Source organism: Oryzias latipes, chromosome 17 (assembly GCF_002234675.1).
Source record: "Oryzias latipes chromosome 17, ASM223467v1".
NCBI classification, from domain to species: Eukaryota; Metazoa; Chordata; class Actinopteri; order Beloniformes; family Adrianichthyidae; genus Oryzias; species Oryzias latipes.
The window spans coordinates 12,719,825-12,744,593 of NC_019875.2; the positions used below are offsets into that span (position 1 = coordinate 12,719,825).

The window sequence follows — 24,769 nt, forward strand, 5'->3', positions numbered from 1 at the left end:
CATAAACGCTATCACATAAAGATGTCGCATGCGTCTAAAGTGAGCTTGTGCATGGTCACAGGCACATTCAGTTCTACTTAATCTGGCATTTGAATCTTTTCTGGTGTTTGTTATCTGTTCTAACCTTAACAGATACTCAAAGTTTGCAGTTAAACCTCATTTGAGGCTGTCAATATCATTTCTAACCTTATCCTCTAAATCTGCATTTTCCCTGCTATTAATCTCTAATTCTGCATTTTTAATTGGATCTAATACTGCTGCTGATTATGTCCCCTTATTCATACTTACCTGGACCCAAATTCTACCTTAACCCCTCCTGCTCCCCAAAAACTTTCTCCAAAGGGACTCCAAGATGCTTTCAGATCAGCCGAGACCTTCCAGTATGTTTTGGCCCTTCTACAGGTGGGACATGCCCATAATACCCTACCACCTCCACCACCACCCGGGAGGTGTCCAGGAGGTATCGGAAAGAGACGCCAGAGCCCCCTTGAATGAAGAGAAACAGAGAGACAGTGTGAGAGGAAACTCTTTTCAGATGCTTGTATCTAAGCCTTTTAGAAATGGCGACTGCACTACTGCAACTGCTGCACCTGTCAATCTCAATCTCCATTCTTCCTGCAATTGCAAATACTTAAGGACCCATTCTGCTTTCCAGAAGTCTTTAAATTACAATTATGCCATTTTTAGCCAATATTAACAAATCGGTGTCGTTTGGTAGGAAAGAGCTTCTACAGTGCTTCATTAGAAATTCACTACTGAGTTTTAGGTGGAACTGTTGGTGCGAAGTATGCCAGCCTTCACTTCCTGTCACCCATCTGTTTTCTCTCACTTGCTTACAGCCCCTTACAACCCTAACCCAACAATATTGGTGCAACAAAAATGGTGAGTAATATGGGAGCTATCCAGCCGTACAGTTTTGAGTCTGATTCCAGCTCAAACGAGGAAAACAAAGATGTACATGGATCTATTTGTCTCCAAGTGAATGCATCAGAATGGAGCGCAGCAGGAAGCTTGTGGTTTGCCGTAGTAGCTTCAACGTCACCTATAAGCTTTTTCAAACTACATTATTCCTAATGCACTATGATTTGAATAAAGAAATGCAAATGCAATTTTTAAGCTTAATTTTCTTTATGTCTTCCATTATGACAAAAATGCCACAAGGACATATTAGGGACACTAAAGACACACTTTTCATCCGAGTGGTTCTTTAACTTGCTGGAGAAGGAGCTCTCCCCCTCCCTGGAGTGGGCAAATCCACTTCTTCCAGTTGAGAACCATGACCTCCACACCTCAAACCACCCCAGTGCACTCTGAAGGTCCTGCTTCAAAAAAGCCAGCAGGTAACTCGGGTTCTTGGTGAAGGCCTGTCCCAGCTGAGACAAACACACACACAGACATGAATGGTCAGTATTTTCCCCACCTGAACTTAAAACAAAACATTCTTTTACAACATGTGCAAAAAGCAGAGATGACTTCCTGCAGTCTCCAAACCAGACTCCTTCAGACCTCTAGCTGCTTCTAGAAACTCTGCATAACTATTATGAATAGAGTTGACAACAAAGGACATTTCTGCTGGAGTCCAACATGTTCTGGACTCACTGTCTCCTGGTTAAAACTCTCCTGGATGTAGGGCATGAAAATCCCTCTGACAGTGGGTTCAGCCACATTCTGACAGTATTTTTGGACTGCCTCTTCCTTGGCCATCTGGAAGTGATGGGTTGAAAGATCCGCCCCTCTGTTTACCCGAGATTTTTTGTCAATCGTCTGAAGGTGAGATGACACCAACTAAATTTCAATCATGGACCTTCCGCCTGAAGTGTCCCAATCCCACGTGCGCTGATGGACATCTTTGTGGTTGAATATGGTGTTTATCGTGGACAAACTTTAATTGGTTGAAAAGTTTGATTTGAAAAAATCCCAGCTCTGGTTAAGACCAGGGAGGCCACTCCCCTTGGTCCCGCCCCTCCAGGTATCACTGTGACTGCCCAGGTGCTTTTCAAGGTGTAATAATTGTGAATAAAAAGGCATCAACATCAGACACATTTCTAAAAGAAAAGCCTTAAAATGTAAAAGAAGTGTAAATTCCTTTCACTTGAAAGTTTTTGAGGTCTTCAAAGCCTTTTCCATTTATGTTTATTAAGCATAAAACAGTTGAATCTTTGGGAAAAAACCCACAGAAGAACAGAATCAGAATTTATCTCCAGAGACATGAACATTTGATACAAGCATGTTTCAGTGAAGCCTGTGTGCGGCAAATCGCAGGCAGGATGTCGTCTGGACCTTGAAGCGCAGGGGTCGGCCTTAAGCTGCTGACCGCAGCTGGAACTCTGGCTCCCGGAGTCAAAGAAGCCACGTGGCCAAGTATGATGTACTTCAGAACAGGTAAGATGCATTTTAGGGGCCAACAGCAGTATCCAAATTCAAAATTCAAATTAATTTTATTTCCATAGCATCTTTCATGTAAAGAAAACAGCTCAAGGTGCTGTACATAAAAGCAGACAAGAATGCAAAAACACCAACCCCACTCATGCAATAAAATAATTAAATGAGCCCCTCACAATGAAATACACAAACGCAAACACAAGTAAAAGAGAAATGACTGGAGAAAAAAAAGCTAAAGAAGAGAGAACCCAGAAGGTGCCGTCTCGCACTGTCCTCCTGTTGGCTGGGGTGTCAGTAGACACAAACACCCCAGCCAAGGGTGAGAAAACAGTAAACAGAAACAGTTTAAAATGTAAAAGTGAGACATAGAAAAATTAAAATATAAAAACAGCTAAAACATGAAAATTAAAATAAGATAATGCTTAAAAAGTGCATTAAAAAGTCTAAAACACCTGAAATAAGAATAAGAATAAGTTAAGACGTTAAGACAGCTTGAATAAAAAACATTAAACAAATACATATGTGATAAAATGCGATAAAATATAAGGGTAAAAATTCTAGATCCCACACAGGAGATCTAATTAAAATACAAGCAAGGCTCTGGTCTTTTATGATGGACTCCTAGCAAACAGGATTGGAGTTGAACATCATCAGCAGATATTCACTCCTTCCCCGTTTTACCTAAGCTGCTTGAAAATATTCTGTCACGGTTGTAGTTTCTTTGCTTTTGTGTTGTAGTTGTCCTTTGTTTCTGTCATGTTTGAGTTCAGTTTCCTTTTTTATTTTGAAAGGTTTCCTGTTACGTTGTTGTTTCAAGTTTTACTTTTGGTCCCCATCTGCCCTCATCGTTTCCACCTGTGTCTCGTCTGTTCTGAAGGTATTTAATTCCTGTCCTTCCCTTCCTCCTGTGCTGCTCCATAGTTTTGAGGTTCCCTGATTCTAGCTCTCTGGTTTCTAGTTTGGTTTGTCCTGCTCAGCAGTGGTTTTTAGGTTATTCTTTTTTTAGTGTTTTCGAGTAAATTAAAGACTTTGCTACACCTGGAACCTCCTGCCTCGTCCTCTCTGCGCCTGGGTACTTCCATTTCCCCCCTTGTAACATAGTTTTGGGGTGCCAAAATCCTTCCATAACAAGCTCAAAGCAACAATAAAAACAGATTTTTTTGCAGCTCAAAGTTGCTTGATTTTCTGAAATTTTGTCATCGATTTGACACAGATGTCAGGAGGTGCTGCAGGGAGGCTCCAGAGGTGCACACCTGAGGTGGATCTGCCGGGAGGTGGGCCTAGAAAACACTATGGGATTAGCCCTTTATAGCGTTTAACCCTAACCCATTACAAGGTAGCATTCCAATGGAGAGGGTATAACCCTTGTGCTATCCTATGACCCCACCCTTACATTGACGTGTTCTCCCTACCATGACAAAGGTGGACTCCAGTTGGTTCATCCGTGCTCCAGTTCCTGACCGTTTACCTCGCCTTTGCTCCCGATCCTACACCTGGCTGTGGATCCTGCCTCTGGCTCATCTCTGGCTCGTCTCTGCTCTGTACCTGACCGAGTACCTCGCCTCTGCTCCTGCTCCTACACCTGGCTGTGGTTCCTGTCTCTGGCTCGACTCGCGCCTTTGACTGTCCCCACAACCACGGCTGGATGAAGCTCGTCTGCTGGACTTTTATATATGTAGTTGTAGATTTAGATAAGTTAATTCTTCTCTAAGAGTTCTGGTAAATCGCCTGTCCGTCCTGGGGGAGGATCCCTCCTTCATGTGGGCACCCCTGAGGTTTCTTCGTTTTTTCCGGAATACAGTTTTTTTGGGAGTTTTTCCTTACCGCGAAGGGGGGTCTAAGGGCAGGGATGCCAGTATAGCTTAGTCAGTTTGTTAGTTCATTTTAGTATTTTTCTATTGAACTCTTTGTATTCGTGATCCTTTTGATTTCATGTTTTACTTCGAAGCCCATCGAGACGACTGTTGTTGTGATTTTGGGCTATACAAATAAAATTGAATTGAATTGAATAAAGGTGGAAAGATTTCATGTAATCCATGGACACCAGTGAAGATCACAAATCATTGAAGAAAAAAGGTTCAACGCATTGTCTAGTGGGTCTAGATGACCCAACTCCCAATGTTAAAGCGCCTAGGATAGCACAAGGGATGAGGAGGTGACATAAGAGCACTTGTGTGCAATCCAGAGATGCAGGAAAACATTACAAGGAAGCCCTGCAGAGGGCGCTACAAGAGGGATTTGTAGATAGACGTTATAATGGGGTCACTGCAGTGAACAGGGAGGCCTGTGCACTGAGGTGTTGCAATGAGATCTTGCAGAGAGGCTTTACAAGAAAAGCTTTAAGCAGGGGGATCTGGGCTTCCTGCAAGGAGTAACAAGGACAAATGCAGGGAGGCATTACAAACATCTGGTGCAGGTAAGTGTTTCAAAGAGATGCTGCCCAGACACAACCCCATAAATCCAGTGGTTTCACATGAGAAACCTGCAGTGGCTCGTTCACAGAAAAATACATTATTTTGAAATTAGAAAATACAAAGAAGCCTTGGAAATTCCTTCTAGAAAGAAAAATCTTTCAGAAAATTGCATTTCTGAATATTTCTTTATTCAAATCATTGTAAATCCGGAGCAGACAAAAACAAAATGCAGTTTTAAAGACAACGTATTTGTGACATAGAAAAGACACCTGGCAGGCCACAAGCTCCCTGCTCCGCTCCATTCTGATGCATCCACTTGTAGACAACCAGATTCATTTACGTCTTCATTTTCCTCTGAGCTGGCATCTGGATCAAAACTGTACAGCTAGATAACACTCATTTTCCTCGCCATTTTTGTTGGACCGGTATGTTAGGTCGAGGTTGTAAAAGGCTATAAGCTAGCGAGAGAGCACTTTAGTCTTACTTTTGTGAAACAAAGACAGTTTTTAAATTCACAAAGTCATGAAGTCAACTCGATGTAAGTGTTACACTTTTGCTAAACCGGATTTAAATTTGATCAGACAGTTGGATAAAAAGTCAGTGTTAAACAACAGTAATTTGTTTTCACAACAGATTTTTTTTTGCAGATTTGAGATAAAAAATGCAAACTATTAAACTTCAAGTAACAAGAAAGCATTTGGCAAAATAAAATAGCAATATTTATAATTCTTGATTATAAATTTTTGCTATAACGTTTATTTAGCAGAATCCAGCTGGACAGCCAATGTTCTCAAAGAGAAACTTTTATTATAACTGGTTAAAGAAAATTATCAAATACAAAATAGGTAGAAAATGCTGCATACAATGAAAAAACAAGAAACTGGTTTTAGTTTTTGAATAAAAAAAAAATGATTGTTAAATGTTGACATTTTATTGCCCCGACAACGACTGTTAAGTTCTTTTCAATTTCACTCCTTCTGTTTTTCAAACTGATTTTCAAAATTCCAATTGTGCTGATCATATAAATTTAAGTATGTTAGTATATTTTGCAGTCAGCCATGCGATTAATTGATGGATCTCTGTGGGTCACAAGGGGGTGTTGCAGGAAGACAAGCTTCAATCTGCTCTGAAAAACAACTTTCCTCCTCCTTTACTCTGGAAAGGAGGAAGCTGCTAGATCTACTAAATAAGAGCATCATTTTTTGCTTACATCATAACTACTTATTTCACTGTCTTGACTTTTTCCAACCCGTCACATTTCTTTTTTCTGCAGTTGAGGGACACAGGGCCATCATCTTAAGCAGGTTCAGATGGATACTGTGCTCGCTGAGGGACTCCACTGCAGGTCAGTCTGTCTCCATGACAACCGTCTCCTAGAGCTTGTGTGTGAAGCTGCTCTTCACTGTCTGTTAGGAAGTGTGTGACCATGTTTACATGCTGCCATCTTCAAAACTTCAGAAGCTGCTCTCATCATTGAACATCAGATCTTCCTGTAAAGGTTTGATAAAGATCAATGGAGTTCAAAAATATGAATTCATAGTTTATTCATAAAATGTGAGCTAAAAAGGTCATCAAAGTGTCAGAAAATACCCACAGTTCTCTGCTGCCTCTTTAGGCACCCCGCCTGCAGGATGAAGTACGGATGGAAACAACCTCAATGTTATGACCCTGTGTGAGCTCCAGAGCAGGATTACTACTCCGGGGGGTCAGCATGGATGAGGACGGACCAAAGGTCAAAGTTGAGTCTTTATTTTGCTTTGGCTGTATGACAACAGCTTCAATTGGAATTCCACATTAGGCTCTAAAGCTGAGATGTTGTCCTCAGGATCCCCTGGTTCCTGTACCCCATCATCTACGACATTTGAGCCCGACCGGGGAGGTCTCCTCACTCACTAGAAGGAAAGGTGGGACTCCTGACCAATCCACTCCCACAGAAAGATTTAGACCCTCTGAATTCTACAGGTTTGGTTTTTAAATGAACAAAACTGGAGAGAAGGTTAGATGGTTTGTGTAATTTTAGAGTTGATGTTATTCACACACAGATTGTGTAAATTGATTAGTCTGTAATTATGTGATTACACCATATGTACCCAAATACATCTTTCATTATCTAAATATATTCTGTGTGATCTAAAATGCAGTCTTTGGAAGCTGAATACAATGTATCCAATTCTCTGAGTTTGTGTAATCTGATTACAGTTTGTTGCTTTATATTTTCAAAGTGACTGTGCGCACGTGTACTCGGGTCATGTTCTTGTTTCCATTTTTGTATTTGTCGTACACTCGGATCATTGTGTGATCTTGTGAGTCAAGATGAAACAAAATATATTTTCAGTGTCCGACCTATGGTGAACCTGACGCTTCGGGTTCTGACATCCAACCTGCCGTCTTGTACCAGGGGCTGGGTCAGGACTATGACAAACGGCCCTCCATTGTCAATGAGGTCCACTTAACCTTTTGAGCTTTGAAGAAGAAGAGGCTTGTGATGAAGGCGCTGAAGCAGTTTCAGTTTAGCTGCAATAGATGGCAGAGGCTGAATCAGGCCTCCACAACAGACTGCAAAGCAGCTAGGAACAAGCTCTTCCCCTAGGAAGAGAAGTATCTAGGCATTATGTTCACAAAGGTGGAGTTTTCAGTTCATTGGTCCTACCCATGACCCACCCATCTATGACAATGAGCTGTGGGTGCTAACAAGTGGTTAAAGTCATATAAATCAGTTTCTTACAAGGGGCTGGAGTCCTCTTAGAGAAATGAGGTGAGGCTCAGACATTCGGGAAGAACTAATGGTTCATCAGTTAGTCCCGTCCCCCCCCCCCCCCCCCCCCCCGAGTCTGTGGACGTGGATGCCAAGCAAGTGGGTGAGCCCAAGCAGGAAGGTGGGGGTCCAGTTTCAGTGCCACACTAAGAGCACCTGCAGCAGCGTTCCAAACACAAATCCGTGTGTAAACCTGGCTCCTGTGAGAACAAAAAAGAAGGAAAGTTGTTTAGATCATGTCTGAACAAACCTCTGCTGTTCCTCCACAGCCCAGCAGGAGGCGCAGGGCGCTCAGTACTATGTGGAGGAGGCCAAGCAGGAGCAGAGGCAGAAAATCCTCCAGGCTGAAGGAGAAGCTCAGGCTGCCAAGATGGTGAGATCCCACAGTCCTGATCTTCTCTGAAAACAAGACGTGTACAGAAACAAGCAGGAAAATATTCCAGTTCATTAAACTCCGTAAATTCATCTGCCATAAGCTGTGAGTGCACATGCACGTGCATGTGCACGTGTATTCTCTTCTAAATTCTTCAATCATCTGTGAAGGTTCGTGTTTAGAATCAGGAAGTGAATTTAGAAAAAGATTTTACAGAGAAACACACTCAGATGTTCAAGAGCACAGATCCACACAATGATGGAAAGACCAGTCAGGTTACAGTCATCAAAGCAGAGGCTCCGCCCACCTCAGTCTAACCACCACTAAACCTCATCTTCGTAGATTTCTTCATAAGAAGTCCAAAATACATATTTCTGCCTTACTCACTCAAATAATAGAAATGACATAGAAGTTGGGAAGAAGTCAAGGAAAACATTACTGTTCAGAAGAGAAGCAGAAAACATCCCCACTTGTCTCTCTCCCCACTTAACCCCCCCCTCCCCTCATACACACACACCAAGAATGAGACTCTGGGGGAGGACAGTGAGAACAATGGAGCAGTTTACAGATGACCTCAACTATGATGTCATATGCCTGCGACAGTGTTATCTGCATGATTCTTTGTTGGAGCGTGGACAGAACCTTTCTGATCCTGTTTTTAATGTTTGTTTCCACAGAAATCTAGGTTTTAATGAAAGTTTTTGTAAAAGAATGCTTTCTTTTGCGTTCGCTTTGATGAACTCAGGTGGGGAAAATACTGACTAGGTACGTCTGTGTGTGTTTGTCACAGGCTGTCACCAAGAACCCGGGTTACCTGAACCTCAGGAAGTTCCGCGTGACGCGGAACATTGCAAAAACGTGTCGTTACACATTTGATGATGGAGAGGCTGACTTGGTCAGTGAGCCGACTCTGACCAACTGAAGCCATCTTTGTTTTTCTGAGCACTGATGTTTCTGTCAGTCACTGAGACGCCTGCTTCAGTTCTTCCTGATTCTTCTTTTAGTTTACCCCCACCCCCACCACCTCTTTCGGTCAGTTCAGAGATACAAAAAAGAGTCCATCACTTTTAGGATCAGGTCTCTCACGATTCACAGGAGAGTTGTTGTCCATCGGAGACGAATGGAGGCTTTCCTGTCACCGTGGTAACCAGACGTGGCATCAGCTGGTTTTCTTTTGTCAGAAGGGAGGGAACTTCATTTTTTTTTTTCCCTCTTCATTTTTCTCTTCTTTTTTTTTCTTTCTCATCTTCTTCATTTTTGTCAGTTTTTAATGAACTGAAATACCTCCACACAGGGGCTGAAATTAAATTTTTGACAAAATAGTTTTTACCGGGCAAATTATAACACTACATACTTTAGACGTTTTACTTTTTGAACTTTTCTTTGCGTTATTTCAAGAAAATAGTATCAAAGAAATTTATTGGTATGAACACGTTTGTTTTTTTTTAACTTGTCCTGTCCAACAGCTGGGCAAACAGATGAAAGCTGAAGGCCTCTTGTGTTGGACATATTTTACTTTAACAATAGGGATTATGAATCTTCTGACAAACCAGAGGTATGTCTGTATAAACCCCTTTTGTATTTGAGGCCAAACTTTATTCATTTAAATCATTCATATTTGAAAATCTTTTGTGTTGGACCGGACAGAAAAGGAAAGGAGGGAGGAAGAGAGAGGGATGTTAGAGAGAGGGGGATAGGAGGGTGATTATAGAAGGGGAGGGGGGGGGGGTAAAACCATGAAGCAGCGTAAAGCAACAAGTTTCTGGATTGTTATACTTATTACAGTGAGGTTCAGATGTAATACAAGTCTATAAGGGCGGAGCCAGTCCACACACACTCAGATGTTATAACATACCTGTTGGCTCCAAAAAATGTCCACGTGTCAACATGTACACAATACAAATAATGTTAACACACGCATACTTGTGCCTTTAAACCAACTAGTATGAAATATTTCATTCAATCACGTAAACTATTAGTGCATAGGTGAGCTAACACCTGTGCTCAGGTGAGTGTTTATGTTCTTCTAAAATGTGTGGTGGAATGTGAAAAGAAGGAGGGAGATGCCCAGCCATCACCACACCAAGACCCCACCGCAGCAGTAGCAGCAGCTAGAACCCCCCCCACCAACGCCCGCATGGCAGCAGATAGAGAACAACCGCCCCCTGAGCGACCACATCCGCCACCCAGGCCAGGGCCAGCAGGACTGCCGCGGGGCCCCCAGAGCCAGAGAGCAGGGAGGCATGGGGTTACAGAGAGCACAGCCCCAGCCCAACCAGGAGAGCAGCCCCCCCGTCGCACCGGGAGGGCCCAACGCAAGGACCCGCCCCAGAGGAGCGCCCACAACCCCAGAAGAGCACCTCATCACCACCCAGGAGTTCTGGGCATCCCCCCGCCCCAACCCCAGGTACGAGCCAGGACCCCCCAAGGGAGACCCGCTCCGCTGTCCAGGCAGCCACCCACCCGGCCCACGGTTGGTCCAGGAAGGAGCAAGGCAGGGGCCAGCCATCCCCGCCCAGGAGGAGGGCACACAGGGGAAAAAGGGGGTCAACGAGAGGTGTTATAAACATGGCCCTACCAGGCTCACCCACAGTTGGAAATTTGCCGAGGCCCAGCACTCAGGGGCAAGGACCAGAACCCACACCACAGGGACACAGAACTTTTTGAAAATGAAATGTCTAATACTATTTTTTTTATCATTTTAATTAAGTGACAGAATAAGCGGTGTTGAAGAAGAAAAAGAAAAAGTGGTTTGACGTATTGTTTCTTTTTAATATTGAGTCAAAAAATACAGCTTCATTTTGAAATTTAAAAAGGATTTCTGGTTTTGACTTTTATTTTGAATTATGCTAGACAAAAACTTCCGTACCATTAATCCTTTGGGTGATGATAAATAACATCCACAAGAGGGCACCAAACAGCCTGAGCTGAGCTGAGAACCAGGCCTGAAGCAGAAGTTGTTTTCTCTGACCTTTGACCTGGACTTGTCACATGGAAGGAGGTTATTTGGCGTTCTGTTAAATGGACCAGCTGATCTCTGAGCACTCTTCATCTAAAGAGTAGCAGCTTCAGTTTCTTCTGCTCTGCAGGGGAAACCTGTGTTTGCTCTGTGTGTGTAGAAAAAACAGTTTTAAAGCTTCTGATCTGGATCAGACCTAGCACTCCTGCAGCTCCGTGTTAAAGCTGTTGTTTCTCCTGTGTGTTTGTTTGACCTGCAGGTGGCACAGTCCCAATACAAAGTCTACCTGAACGCTGACAGCCTGGTGTTGAACCTGCAGGACAAGGACAGCTCAATTGAGTCCTCACATGTTGTCTTTGTATTTTCTTTTAGTTTGATGTTGTAAAAGTGACCCCCCCCCCTCCATGTAAAATCATTCCTACTCCTTTACCTGTAACCTGGTGTTCTTGGTGACACTGGTAATTTTTCAGGTCACCCCCCCCCTACCACCACCACCGCTGGATTCCTCCACCATCTCAGAAGTGCTGTCTCCTGCTCCAACCGTTCTAAGTATGCATTATTCAGCTTTCAGGCTTAGCATCCACCCACAGGGTTCCTTCCTGGCGGATGGAGGAAAGCTTTGAGTCATAAACAGCAGCTCTGAACCTTCTCCTTCAAAATAAAATTCATGTCTGTTCATAACTGTGAGGACAGTGGATTTATCATTACCCCGAAGATGGTTGGAGACATCAAACAAAAACCTTAGAGACCATGGAGGGGTTTACAACTCAGCAGCAGCAGCAGCCCCTAGGGGCGGAGCCATACCCACCCAAACATGTTCCGTTTTCTCAAATTCATCAGAAGTATTTACCCTCTGTCGTATTTTCTGTGGCTGGATCTCAGTAAGAAGAGTTCTGCATCTGATGAACCCATAAGACCGAAGGACATTTTTCTGTTTGGAGTTCAAAAATGTTTAGCTGGTTAGTTCAGGACCATTTATGTTAACTAATGACTTTGAAAAAAATGTAAAAAACAGTTTCTGTTCATAAAAACATATAACAGTAATCTGAGCTGTCACAAAACTGTGATCAATAATTTGTTGTCTGTGTTTTCATATCTACAGTCATTGATGGAATTGAACTGGAAGAGTTTATTGACTGATAGAAATCTGTGCTCATTCTCATTTTATTGGATCAATAAGTGGAGACAGCAGAGCTCGTGTGAGTCATGTATGAAACATTGTGTAAATGTTTTTACAGCAAATGTGTCTAATTCTGCTGTGCACACACGTAAACACACACATGCTCCTGGCTCTGGTGCTGAGAGAAACTGCTGAACGACACGTCCTCTGATTGTGTCACGTCATGCAACTTGTTAGTGGATTAATCAGGAGCTCAAGTGTTTGGAAAAGCAGAACAGATGACAACTCTGCTGCTGTGAGAGTATGTGGTGTGCCGGGGGGGGATGATGTCCCTCACGCCATAAACAGGTCAAATTAGGTCATTACTGTGCCAAAGTACCATCAGGATGACATCCTTTCATACCTCTGTCAAAAACCAACTCATATGACCTCCCATGGCTGAACTATAGAGTCTGTGCACACCTCCAAGCACAACGGATCAGTCATTTTATAAGCTCCGCCCACTCTCTACTCCCTGTGCTGGTCAGCACATACGTGCATGCTCTTGTTTTCTTTAATTACCAGAAAGGTTTAACCATCAGCTGCTGGGTCGCCATGGAAACGCTGACCTCACTGACCTGTGGTTAGGCCTGGTCATTGTGGAGGAGAATGGGGGGCAGGAAAAGGTCTTCTGTGTCTTGAATGGTTACATGGATGTCACTTGTGTTTGTGATGAGGTTTTTACAAATTATTGAAGGAAATCCTGTAACCTGGTGAATGTTTGGACTCTGCAACATCAGAAATAATTCAAACACTTCCTCAGATTGATATTGTAGAGACGTTCCCAGAGTCAAAATGCAGGTTTCTGCTGGTTTGGCAGTAGAAAGTGTTCGTAATACTTCTTATTTTGAAAAACTAAATCAGTTCAGCTCCACCAATCTCCGTTTTGAGGAAAATTATGGGAAAAAATGGTGTGTTAGCCAATGCAAAAGACAAACATTTTACAAAAACATCCTATCCAACAGTTTTCAGATCCAACGTGGTGTACCTCAGGGCAGATACCTTGGCCACCAAATAAAATACAAAATGTACACCATAAAATTGGACATTGGACAGATGATCTCTAAAGTCTCCCATAGTATTTTGAGCAGTGAAAATGAAATCTGAAGCGTGACAAATGAGGTGACAGGAGTTTACTCCGCCCACCTCATAGGTTAGGTGAGACAAAGTGTAATTTAAGCTTTGTTGGGTTTCCCCAGGGGCCTGACCATCTGCCAATCAAAGACACACCCCTAAGAGTAAATCTGACCTGATTAGAAAAAAAAGGCCAAAAGATAATTAAGAAAATCCGTCTTTCTCCTATTTATACAAGTCTGCTAATTATTTTTTGCTTTTTTTTACATGTATTTCATGTGAGCTGCCTGTCTTTGGATCTGTTTTATATATGACTGTGAGCTGCTTAACCTCTTTCTTATAGCCTCATGAGGACAATAAAGTTATTTGATTTGAATTCCATGTAAAAAAAAAAACATACACCAAAGCTGAACTTTTATTGGCAGGTTGCCGGACCTAACAAAGGTTCAAACTTTATACTTTGTACCACCCAGCTGTTATTGTTGGAGTGTTGCTAAAGCGGGTGGAGTAAATTGCGGTCGGAGTTCCCGTCCCACTTTAGGCATTTGTCTGTTATGCCTAAGAGCTGATCCTGGAAACAAAGAGCTTTGCGTGTTGAAGATACCTGTCGTTCAAAGCAACCACAAAAAGATACAAGTTTTTCGAAATGCACATATGAGACCAGCTTAATATCTTTGTTTAATAAAGAAAAAATATCAGATTTATTGACAGGTTGATTGACAGGTTTCATTTCAGGGAAAGGTCATTTGTGCTGACCGTACACTTTTATGCTTTTTGCTAAATTTGACTAAAATCTGCTGATTGTAATTTTAGCGTTGACTCTTTGATGGAGTGTTTTCTCCTATTGCAAATCAGGATCAGGTTATGGTGAGTTCAATAAGTTTTTGACACGCACATGTGACATTTTTCTTAAGAAAGAGAACAAATGTAAAAAAAAACGTCTTTTCATTTCTTTTCTTTTCTAAGTGTTTCTTCTTTTAAATCCCTGTCAATCAAGCTGTTGCAAAGACGCTCTGTTTGAATGTCACAACGGCCCAGGAGCACATGCGCATTGCACAAGCTCCCTGATCTGCCCGTCCTGCATGCAAAGGCTAAATTGCAGCATTCCCCGCACACATTTCAAGGCTGGATTTTTTTGTTGGCTGCACATATTTAAAATCAAACTTAAAGTCCCAAATGTGTTCTCTCTCTGACCGAGTTTTAAGGCTTGCTGTCCCGCATTAACCAGAGAGGGTAAAAATAAAAATAAGAATAAAATCAGGGGACTTTTTTTTATTTTTTTTTATTATTGCCTCGATAAAAAAATTAGAAAAATATCATGAAGCTCAGGAGGCCCGAGCGGGCTGGCTTCGAATCCCTCAGCAGGTCTCTGTCTGGCAAAACGTTCGCCGGCATAGTGATAGGAATCGGTGTACCTGCCCTCGGATTTGGTTCAGACACTTCAGAGGGGTAAGGTTGGGCGATTTGGTTCAGACGGGTACCAAATTGCACAGCGCCACTAAAAGACCTACACACCGGGCCAATTGCCCATATCGCACTGCTGGACATCAGATCGCGTCTGGACCATTGACTAAACATTGAAACAGGCCGCCTCTACCGCCAATGGCATTCCGTGAGAACGCAGATTGTGGTCTGGTCCACACATTTGCTATGTCATTCCGCACATTGTTCAAAACTTGTCGATTAGGAACCAAATATATGTCACTTTTCACCGTTTCTTCATCGCTAAAGATAAACTTTTGAGAATAGAGACTGTCAGTCGGTATCATTTGTGCCCCCGCCCCCTTGTGTCAAGCTCTTCACTCATGCAAGACGCAGCTTGAAGAAAGGAGGGATCAGGGCGGGGCTACTCAGCTCAGCACCAATGGCCACGCCTTTTTAGAAGAGATTTTGGAAACAGAGGCTTCAGATAGATAGGGCTTTATAATGATAAATAAAAACACGACTTGGAACGTTTTAATTTTAAAAAATTCATTATAGGGGGACTTTAAAGCAGAAACGCTGAAAGCTTACTGCGGTTCAGTTTGACAGGGTAAGACACACCTCCCCTCAATCCACTGATGCCAAACATAAAAAAAACCTGTCTGTAGCTGTGGAGGACACATCCCAGATATCCTTGTCGTACTGACAGATGATCCACTTGGAGACAGGTAAGACAGGCTCCACAGCACCAGTGCATTGATTTTCAGGGTTAAAAGAGAAAAGTAGGTCCCAACCATTTCCCCCGCTGACTGCAGCTCATGCATGCACGCTGCATGTGCAGAACTGTGTCTCTTCTCTTTGGAGATCCCACCCCTCCACCCCCACGCAGTCCTCCAGGACAGTGCGTGGATCCGAGTCTGCAGAGGAAGCGAGGCTGACAGAAAAACAAACGGGCTGAGAAGCTGGCCTTCCTCGCCCTCCTCTTCCTGCTGCAGATAGGACTCCATGTATGGTCTGACAGGAAACTTTGCAAGCCTCTAACAGGGAGGGCCTCTGCCTTGGAGCCTCAGGGGTGAGCCCTGTATTTTTAGAGAAGCAGACTTACTGGCTCTGCTGATGAGGGCTGGAGCCTGTTTGTGTGTCTGTGAATGAGTGTGTTTGTGGGCTTGTTTGCGAGTGTGTTAGGGACCAAACTAAAAGGCAGGAAGGCACAGGGATGTTTAATAAAAGGTGTGATTCATTTTACCCACAAAAAAAAAACTCAACCAGAAGAACAGCCTGGCCTGTAAAATAGGTCAGCTTAACATAGCTGTACTCAAAATAGCAACAATAAATCAGACCATTAACCCAAAATTGACTGATGTAACACACATAGACTGAAAAGGATTTCTTTATAGTTTGATCAAACCACCTGGAACAGAAAGAGTGAAACAAAAACGACTTCATAAAAATCTAACACTTAAGGAACCAAATCAGTAAATCTCCCCCCCATTTTAGACTGGCACATGGTACGGCCTAATAAGCTGTTTTCAGCTGCACCTTTGAACACACCTTTTGATTTTTGAAAACGTCCAAACGGTTAACTAACAGAACAAGATCATCCTTCAGAATACAACTATGTATCATTATTGTGCTCACGCCACCTGTTATTAAATAGTTGAATACATAAACGATGAACCAACACAACCAATCTGCTGATTGTTTATATTGTCACATTGTGGTAAAAGTTGTCCTTCACAGTGTGTTTGTGTTTCAACACATTAATGAGTTTTCTTGTTTGCGACTGTGTTTCAGTGAGTTTGTTGGCTTGTCAATTAGCCTGTGTGTGAATAGATTTGTGAGGTGTGTTACAGTGTGAAGGATTGTTGTGTGTTAGCTTAATTACAGGTGACTGTGTGTTTTTGCTGTTTGTGTGAGTGCATTAGCAGGTGTGCGTGTTTGTTTTCATGTTTATGATTGTTGGCTTGTCAGGTATGTGTGCGCTGTATGTGAGCATGTTTGTGTGCTTGTGAGATTGTGTATTTCCCATCTGTAAGTGTGTTGTGAGCTGTAGCATATGTACTGTATATCAGTATGCTTCTCAGTATGTGTGCAGCTATACATTGTATTTTGGAGGACTGTGTTTGTGAGCATGCGAGTATGTGAGTGCGTGTGTGTGTCTGTAAGCAAACATGAATTTTTTGTGGTGTTTGTATTTCATTGTGTAATTGTGTGAGCATGTTTGCAAGAGGGTGTTTCTTTGAATTTTTTGTCAGTGTGGGTGTGTTGGATTGTGTGTGTTTTAATGCTGTTTGTGTTTTGGTGTGTTTAAGTGTTTGTAAGTGTACCTTTTAGCCTATATAGCACTCATGTTTGTAAGCATGTAAATGTGTGTTTGCTAGTGTGTTTGTAGCATGTTTGTAGACTTGTTTGTGTGAGTCTATTTGATTGTGAATGTGTGTTTGTGCACTAGCCTGTGAGTGTGTGTGTTTTTTTAACCTGTTGGTAAGCATGCTTGTGTGTTATCTGTTAACAAGTTTGTGCTTTTTTACTTAAATTAGGGAGCGTGCTCATGAATTATTTATGCTAGCATGTTTTGTGAGCGTGTGTGATCATGTTTTTTTGGTAATGTTTGTGTGAGTGTGTGTCTCAGGGTGTATTCAGACTGAACACATTTGTTTTTTTAAAGTGAACCAGAGTTCGTTTCCCCCAATAATCCAGAAGAAATTTTCAGTCTGAATACACCCAAGCGGACCCTGGTCCGGGACCAGGAACCACTCTCTGACCTGTCTTTTAAGGTGGTGTCGGTTCGTTTCGGTGCATCGGTCTGAGCTTCGGTCCGCTTTGAGATTCCTCCTGAAAACAATCCATCCTCTGAGCGGAACAACTGGACCAAAAAGGCCACCGTAGCTGATGGTCACGTGATGTAACCAGATTAAGAATGAAGGAACCGGTGAGCCGCAGACAAATATTAAGCAACAATTGTCGTGTTATCAAACAGAAAAAAGGGTCCAACTGTTAGAATGTTTATTTTAACACCTCTGAAAATGCTTCCTACATGCTTTCCTGTGTCTCCTTATCTTTTATTTTCCTTAACTGAATTCCCTTAAAAACAATGTCGTAACACCACAACGATGAGACACAGTAACTCATTGAAATGTAATCGGATGAATTTTTACTCATCAAAACAACACAACACACATTGCTTCTCACTGTTTTCTTGACAATCTATACGTCATAGACATTTATCAGCAAACCTTCTGACCTCCTCAACACTGCAGTTGTTAGCATCCTCTGAGCTAAAGCGAACACGGCACGTCTCCTTGCCAGTAACCGCCCTGCAGCCGGCCTCTGCCAGAGAAAAGTAACAACTAAAACGGGTTTTTCTTGACGTTCTAAAATGATAATCGAAATATAAAGTTGTAATAAGTTAACTGTCCCGACAACGATTGTAAAGTGCAGTACGTCCATCTTCCTCTTGTTGTTTTGACCCGCCCTCGTAGTTCCTGGCCAATGACTGAAGAGATCTTTAGTCACATGGTTTTGTTTACAATCTTTAATCTGGAACAGGTTAGTCTGCTTGATGTCAGTCTGAATAGAGACCCACTTCATGGTTCGGACCTCAATCCGGAACAAATTAAGCAGATTTGATGTGAAACAAAGGATTGTCTCATTCTGAATACAGCATTAGTTTTCTGTGAGTGTTTTTGTGCATTTGTGTTTGTGTCCAAGCGTGTTTGCATCTGTGTTTCTGTGTGAGAGAGCTTTTTTTGCGAAGTGTTTGGGAGAATGTGGGTATGAGCATTATTGTGTGAACCCATTTATGAATCTGGATGAGAGTGAGTGTGGAAGCACATTTGTGAGCACGTATCACAATGTTAGCATCAACGTTAGCTTCAACGTTAGCATGTTTTCAAGTTTGTTAGCATGTTTTTATAGGTGTTTTTGCATTAAAAAGACTTTATAATCCAAAATCAACTGTTTTGAGCTTTTAATGTATTATAATATTCATTCCTCACAAATAACAACCTCATAGCGATATTTTGCTGCGTTTGCACATTTCTGAGTATTCCTCTAAAAACCTGCTCTCTGAGCACCAGCCCCTCCCAGCCCACAAAAAAGTGTGGGTTTTTCACATTGTGACGTAGATAAGTGAGGAACAGCCCCTTCCAGGAAGAGTCTGCACTGTAGGTACCGCCCCCAGGCGGACACCCACTTTTTCCCCTGAGGTAGCGGGAATTGGCAAAATGTTTTCCATTTATATACACAATGTGCACATCCATCTTTGCAAAAGGCAGGATGTGGTTTTTTTCGTGGTAGAACGACAAACAGGCTTCTGAAGTCAACTCTAGGTTGATGTCATGAAATGGGCGGCACCCACTAATATTTTATTAAAAAATGTGTTTTTTACTGTGGCAAATGTAATATATTATCACATATGGATATAGTTTACTCTGAAAGGTTTTAAAATAGCATGATGTATGGGCCCTTTAAACACAAATACACTTTTCCCCCAAACAATTAATTCTGTTTATATCTTTAAAGACATTGTCAAACACCTGTAGCCATAAATACATAAAAAAGTAATAATTTTCAATAAAATCCCCTCTAGAGGTCATGTAGTCCCTTAACCTCTTTCTGGCCAAACTTATTTCCAGTAAAAAACTTTTCTTTAGTGTTTTTCCTGTTCAAGGTGATGCTAAATTACAGGTAAAAAGTCCTGGATTACGTTGCAGTTTACGCACATACATGAAGGGATAAAACATGTTTCCAGGGCCAAACACAAGTCAGATTGTGACGTTTTACCACTGTAATGTCAAACAGTTTCATCCTTTCTCAACTCATATGTACACATTTTGAAACTCAGTAATGGAATGGTATTTGTTTGACCAAGTATGCATTATCTCCCACAGTTATCTTGTTTTACAGGCTTCAAATTTTCCTCTATCTCGAAAAATGCAGAACATTTTTCATGATAGAGGAAAACAAACGCAGAGAAGCAACTTCTGGAAATTTCTCAGACTTGAAGTGGATCAGTCCAGTGGTGTTTCTAAAATATTTACATCAATGCATCTTTCTAACCCCAATATTCCTGTTCAGGGGGGGTTGATGGAGCCTGCCTGGCTACTGATGGGTGAAGGTGGGGTTCACCCTGGACAGGTCGCCAGTCCATTGCAGGGTCAGACACTGACAAACAACCACACACACTCACATTCCAATCTAAAGAACAATTTAAAGTATATAAACTCCACAGAAAGGACCCAGCTGAACTGTGCCTTTCACTCTGAGGCCAGAGTGCTGCATAAACCTTACAAATTCTAAATATTATTACTCTGGTCCAGATCATGCAGATAATGCTTCATTCCATAGATGAAACTCGGCTTTATGTTGCCCTGTCACCAAACCTCCACTGTCCTTTAGACTCTGCTGCTGCTTGGAGCAGCTAAACTCCTAGATGAGGTCACAGTTTCTTCAGTTCATCAATGACAGTCGACTCTTTGTTTTTGGAAATGAGAAGAAAAAGGTGAAAGCAACCAAAGAGCAGCTTTCACGAGGAATAAAAACGGAAAGTTTTGGAGTCATAACAGACTCAGACTTGAGTTTCAGTCTCATTAAATCAACTTCTTCTCACTTTCAGCCAGAGACTGAAACCTCATGTCCAGACAAGATTTGGAGAAGCTGATTCATACTTTTATCCTCTGCAGGTTGAACCACTTTTAACAGTCTTCAAAAAGCTACAGTCATTCCGAACTCTGCTACCACATTTGAACTGCTCTTCTCAAGTCCTTCCATTGTTAATTTTAGAAATGTTTGCTACGTTTTTGCAGCTAGTTTGTACGTCACATAACGCTGTGGTACCCACATACCTGTCAGATCTATTGGTGATGCACAAATCCAGGAGATTCGCAGGAATCAATAAGCTATTAGAACCAAGTCAGAACCAAATGGCCTGCTCACTGCCAAACCAGCTTCATCCTGATTTAAAGCCAAACTTTAGCTCTGATACTTCCTGCTGCCTTTCCTTAAAACACCTTACTGTCACAGTTTCAGTCCTTGAAAGCAAATGTCCAAACACAGCTGGCAAGTCAGGGGGGGCAAGGGTCAGCTCTCATCATTTAATAACCCCCTTGCCCCACCACCCTGACAGAAAATTCTGCACGATTTCTTACTGGTCGGGTCCATCAACACTAAAACAGCCACGGGTAAGCAGTACACCGGGCCAGACGGTGTTGACCATTCAGGGAGCAGTTCTTGCAGATGTGGTCACAGACATCGATCTGAGGTCTGGAGTTTTGTTGAGCGTGCACAAGCATGACATCTTTACAAAAATGTTGGTTTTAAGCTCACAGTCTGGTTTTTTTGTGATTACTTATACTTCTGAGCATTCTGTCGTCAGAGTTTCTGATGTGAAACTGATGTTGCATGTTCTGCAGCTAACGCATGCGAACATGCATTTTCCCCAGCAGCAGCTTCAGCCCCGGGACATCGACTGGACCATATACATTTCATGAGGCTTGCTTAGCTGCGCCCCCCCATCCCCCAACCTGCCTCCATGGCCCTCCTTGCCCCCCCCAGTAAAACTAGGCTGGGGGTCTAAAAAAGCACCTTTCACATGTTTCAATGAGACAGAGAGGATTTTCACACAAAGTTTCACTTTCAAACTTGATCCGTAACCAGACCAGCCAGTTCCAGGCCGCAGCAGGGGGAGGGGCTTCACTCAAACAGCCAAAGAAACGGTCATGCAAACGGGGAGGGGGGGGGGGGGGGGGTTCAGGGTTCAGCATTTCAGTCAGAATATTTCACAGCAATACAAGACGAAGAGGGGAAGTGAAAACTGGGCTCAGTTCCTCCTCAGGAGGCGGTTCTTGTTTTCACTTTGCAAACGGCCACAGTTGGGTTTGCAGTGCATTATGGTTTTAACTGGGTTGTGGTTAAGATCATAGAGGAAGTGATGTTTGAACTTCCTGCTGCCTGAAAGACAGGCAGCAGGAAAAACAAATATGAATGATCTGAGATGCTGGAGGATGGTGGTGGTGGGGGGGAGGGGGTTGAATCCTGCAATAATCTTTTGCAGGATAAAGAGCATCAGAATCAAACCTCTGCAGATGACCCAAAACGCTGCTGTACGACTTATTTTAAACCGTCTCATCCCAATGTTCACATTTCTGCATCACCCTCCCACCCCCCACAGCAGCAGCCTGTCAGGTCTACTGCCTCAGCTGACTGATGACTGTGGAGGCTGCCATGGCTGTTTCACATCCTGAGAGGATTTCTGAGAAACATCCACAAGGACACCTTTTCGTCGTCAAATCAGCAGCTCTTTGACTGAACAATCTCTAAAAAAAAAGGCTTCCTGCTTCTCTAGAAGATTAACGATTCTGTGTCTGAATCCTGATCCTGGGCTGCTCCGCTCCACGCTTTACCTCCCCCCCTTAGCCAGCCGCCATTTCAGGAGCTGCAGAATCTGGTCTGTCATGGCAGAACAAAGCTGCTCTGTCTTTGTCTGCAGCTGCACGTCCTGCTGCGTGTGCACGCCCTGCTGCTACGTGTGCATGTCCTGCTGCTGCATGTTCACATCCTGCTGCTGCGAGTGAACGCACTCCCGCCAGGCTGAAGGCCGAGGCGGCCTGTATGAGCATGACCCTGAAGGTGTGCAAAGGTCACGGGCGTTTGTGTATCTGCAACAGTCAGGAAGAGATTTAATTTGAAATATTAAATGAAAAAATACTTTATCGGTTTTAAAAAGACACCTCATATATTCAATAATAATAATCAATTTATGAATTCACTGATCAGCAAAGAGGACTCACACAAACTCCCAGATGCACAAAAACCTATCCACACACATGCACATGCATTCACACTCACACAGACAAATACACTTACGCACACAGGGATAAACACACTCAAACAGATGAATGCACACACACACATACATCTACAGCTACACAAACACACCTGCTCTCACACAAACATGCACAAAAACACGTTCCCACTCCCACACACAGACACTGACTCACACAAACACACACAGCTTTTGCATGTCCCCAGTGACCTCTGCCGGTTGCAGTATGAAATGCAGCAGCAAGCTTGGTTTGCCTGTGTGTGTGTGTGTGTATGTGTGTGTGTGCAAAGCAATCACACAATAAACAACCAGTAAAAAAACTGAGACCTCCAAGAAAATGATCACTAAAGTTGGACTACAAAAACAACAGAGTGCGAGCAGCTGTTAGGACTGCAGGGTTAGTTTGTTTTTTTTGCGGGCAATTTGGTTGATTTCAGTCTTTGGTTCTCCCCTGAGAGCGCCAAGTGTGAACGCAAACCAACCCAGATGGGGTGGGCGGAGGGATGGGGTGGGGGGTGTCAGCATTTCCGCCCATTCCGGCCTGAACGGGACTGTCCCGGAGAGGGAGGGGCTGGGAAGCGACCTGCCATACTGAGCTGGAAACAAAGTTAGGTGTAAGCCTCTCTGGTGGGACAGACCTTGTGACTGGATTTGAGACTCCAGCCTGACATAAGGAGATCGGGAAACTAGGTGGAACTTCTTGACATCCTTCCCTTTACTTTTCATGCGGGTTTTGGACACATCTCTTAGAATGATCAAGCACAACAATCTCGTGATGTTTCCTGTAGATTTCCCTCTTACTGCTGTAATGTAAAACCCAGACTGACCTGAACACAGGGTTCAAACGTGTCGGGAATGACGTCAGCTGTCCTTCATCAAACGTGCTTAAAGGGTTTAGGAATCCATTTTTAGCTTTCTGAAGGACCCAGCTGGTGTGAAAAAAATGCCGAACACTTAGAAAGTGAAGGTCCTGAAGGATCGAGCCCAGCTGTAGAAAAATACTGTTTACTTCAGGATGATGATCCAGAAAAGAAACAAGGAGGATCCTAACACTGTTCTGCGCAATATTTGAACTAACATTTCTTTAACATGGTTTAGAAACTGGTTTTCACCTGGTCTGCCATGAAAACGTGTGAAGGAGCTAAACCATTAACTTCTCCTTCACATTTGACTCTTTGGTCTGATAATAAATGGCGTGTACTTATACAACACTTAATGATAAGGATGTAATGTTTAATTTCAACAACTGTTCGATTCATTTCATAACTTATGCAGATATGATTCATAGTTGATTTTGGTTCATTTTGAAAGATCCGATTCCCTGACTTAACTTTGATCCAGGACACCTTCAGCCAAAAAATCAACCAATGTGACTCAGAGATAAATACCTGAGTACTGAACAGTGCAGGTGAAGTTTTCCCTATCCTTGTATTTCTTGCAAAACAATCAATTAAATTAAACAAACAAACAAACAAACAAACAAGTAAACAATTATAAGTGGAAAGTCTATTCACAATTTAGCTTCCTAAAGTTCATCCCACTAGTATTTTTCCACATCATAATAATCGAAAGGGAACATTATTAGAACATTCTACCACACTGTATGGTCACATGACTACAAAATCCAAAGTGTTTCTAATCCTGCTGTACCTCAATCCAAATACTTTGAAAGAGGAATGTCTTTTATTTTGTGATGGTTTTATTATGGCATAGGATAATTTGATTACCAGTTTGCTTCTGGCAGTCTGATCTGGTTGGATCGTAGGAATATAAATTGATTAATTGTTACTCCCCTACCATCTCAGAAGGCCCAAAACACTTTACAGGTTATGAGATGCTTCCTAACACTGGCACCAACCTATAACCACCAGGAGCAATGCGGGGTACACTGTCTTCCCCAAGGACAATTCAACACATGGATGGGCAGGGCGGGAACCGAGGCTGTGATCTTTTGGTCGGAGGTCGACAACTCTGCTTCTGCGCCTCGGCTGCCCTTAATGTGGGGATTCTTTTTAACCAACTGATCATTGCAAGAAGTATTTGTGTACTTGTGTTTTATGTGTGTGTCTTTGTGTGCATGTGTGAGTTGTTTGTGTATGTGAGTTTGCATGTAAGTCTGGTTGATTTTTTGTAGGTGTGTGTGTGGGGTGTATATGTGTTTAAAATGGGACCATAGAGTTAAAAACAGGACTCCTCTTTGTCCAATCGGAGTTTATGAAATTATTAACCCTTGTGTTATCCTAGGCACTTTAACGTTGGGAGTTGGGTCATCTAGACCCACTAGACAGTGCTTTGAACCTTCTTTCTTCAATGATTTGTGATCTTCACTGGTGTCCATAGATTACATGAAATCTTTCCACCTTTATCCACCTTTGTCATGGTAGGAATAACACGTCAATGTAAGGG

The 24,769-nt window shown here is 42.7% G+C and overlaps 1 long non-coding RNA gene across 2 annotated transcripts; it reads left to right on the forward strand.

The window, feature by feature from the left end:
• The first annotated feature begins 4,675 nt into the window (after positions 1-4,675).
• Positions 4,676-9,413, forward strand: LOC110016816. 2 transcript variants are annotated; one of them, XR_002875186.1, is made up of 3 exons: positions 4,676-4,798; positions 6,070-6,700; positions 7,821-9,413. It is a non-coding gene; the product is annotated as an uncharacterized LOC110016816 (long non-coding RNA). The 2 variants fall into 2 exon arrangements; XR_002875187.1 differs by lacking the exon at positions 4,676-4,798 and having other exon boundaries at positions 5,151-6,294; positions 6,412-6,700.
• Positions 9,414-24,769: the final 15,356 nt, after the last annotated feature.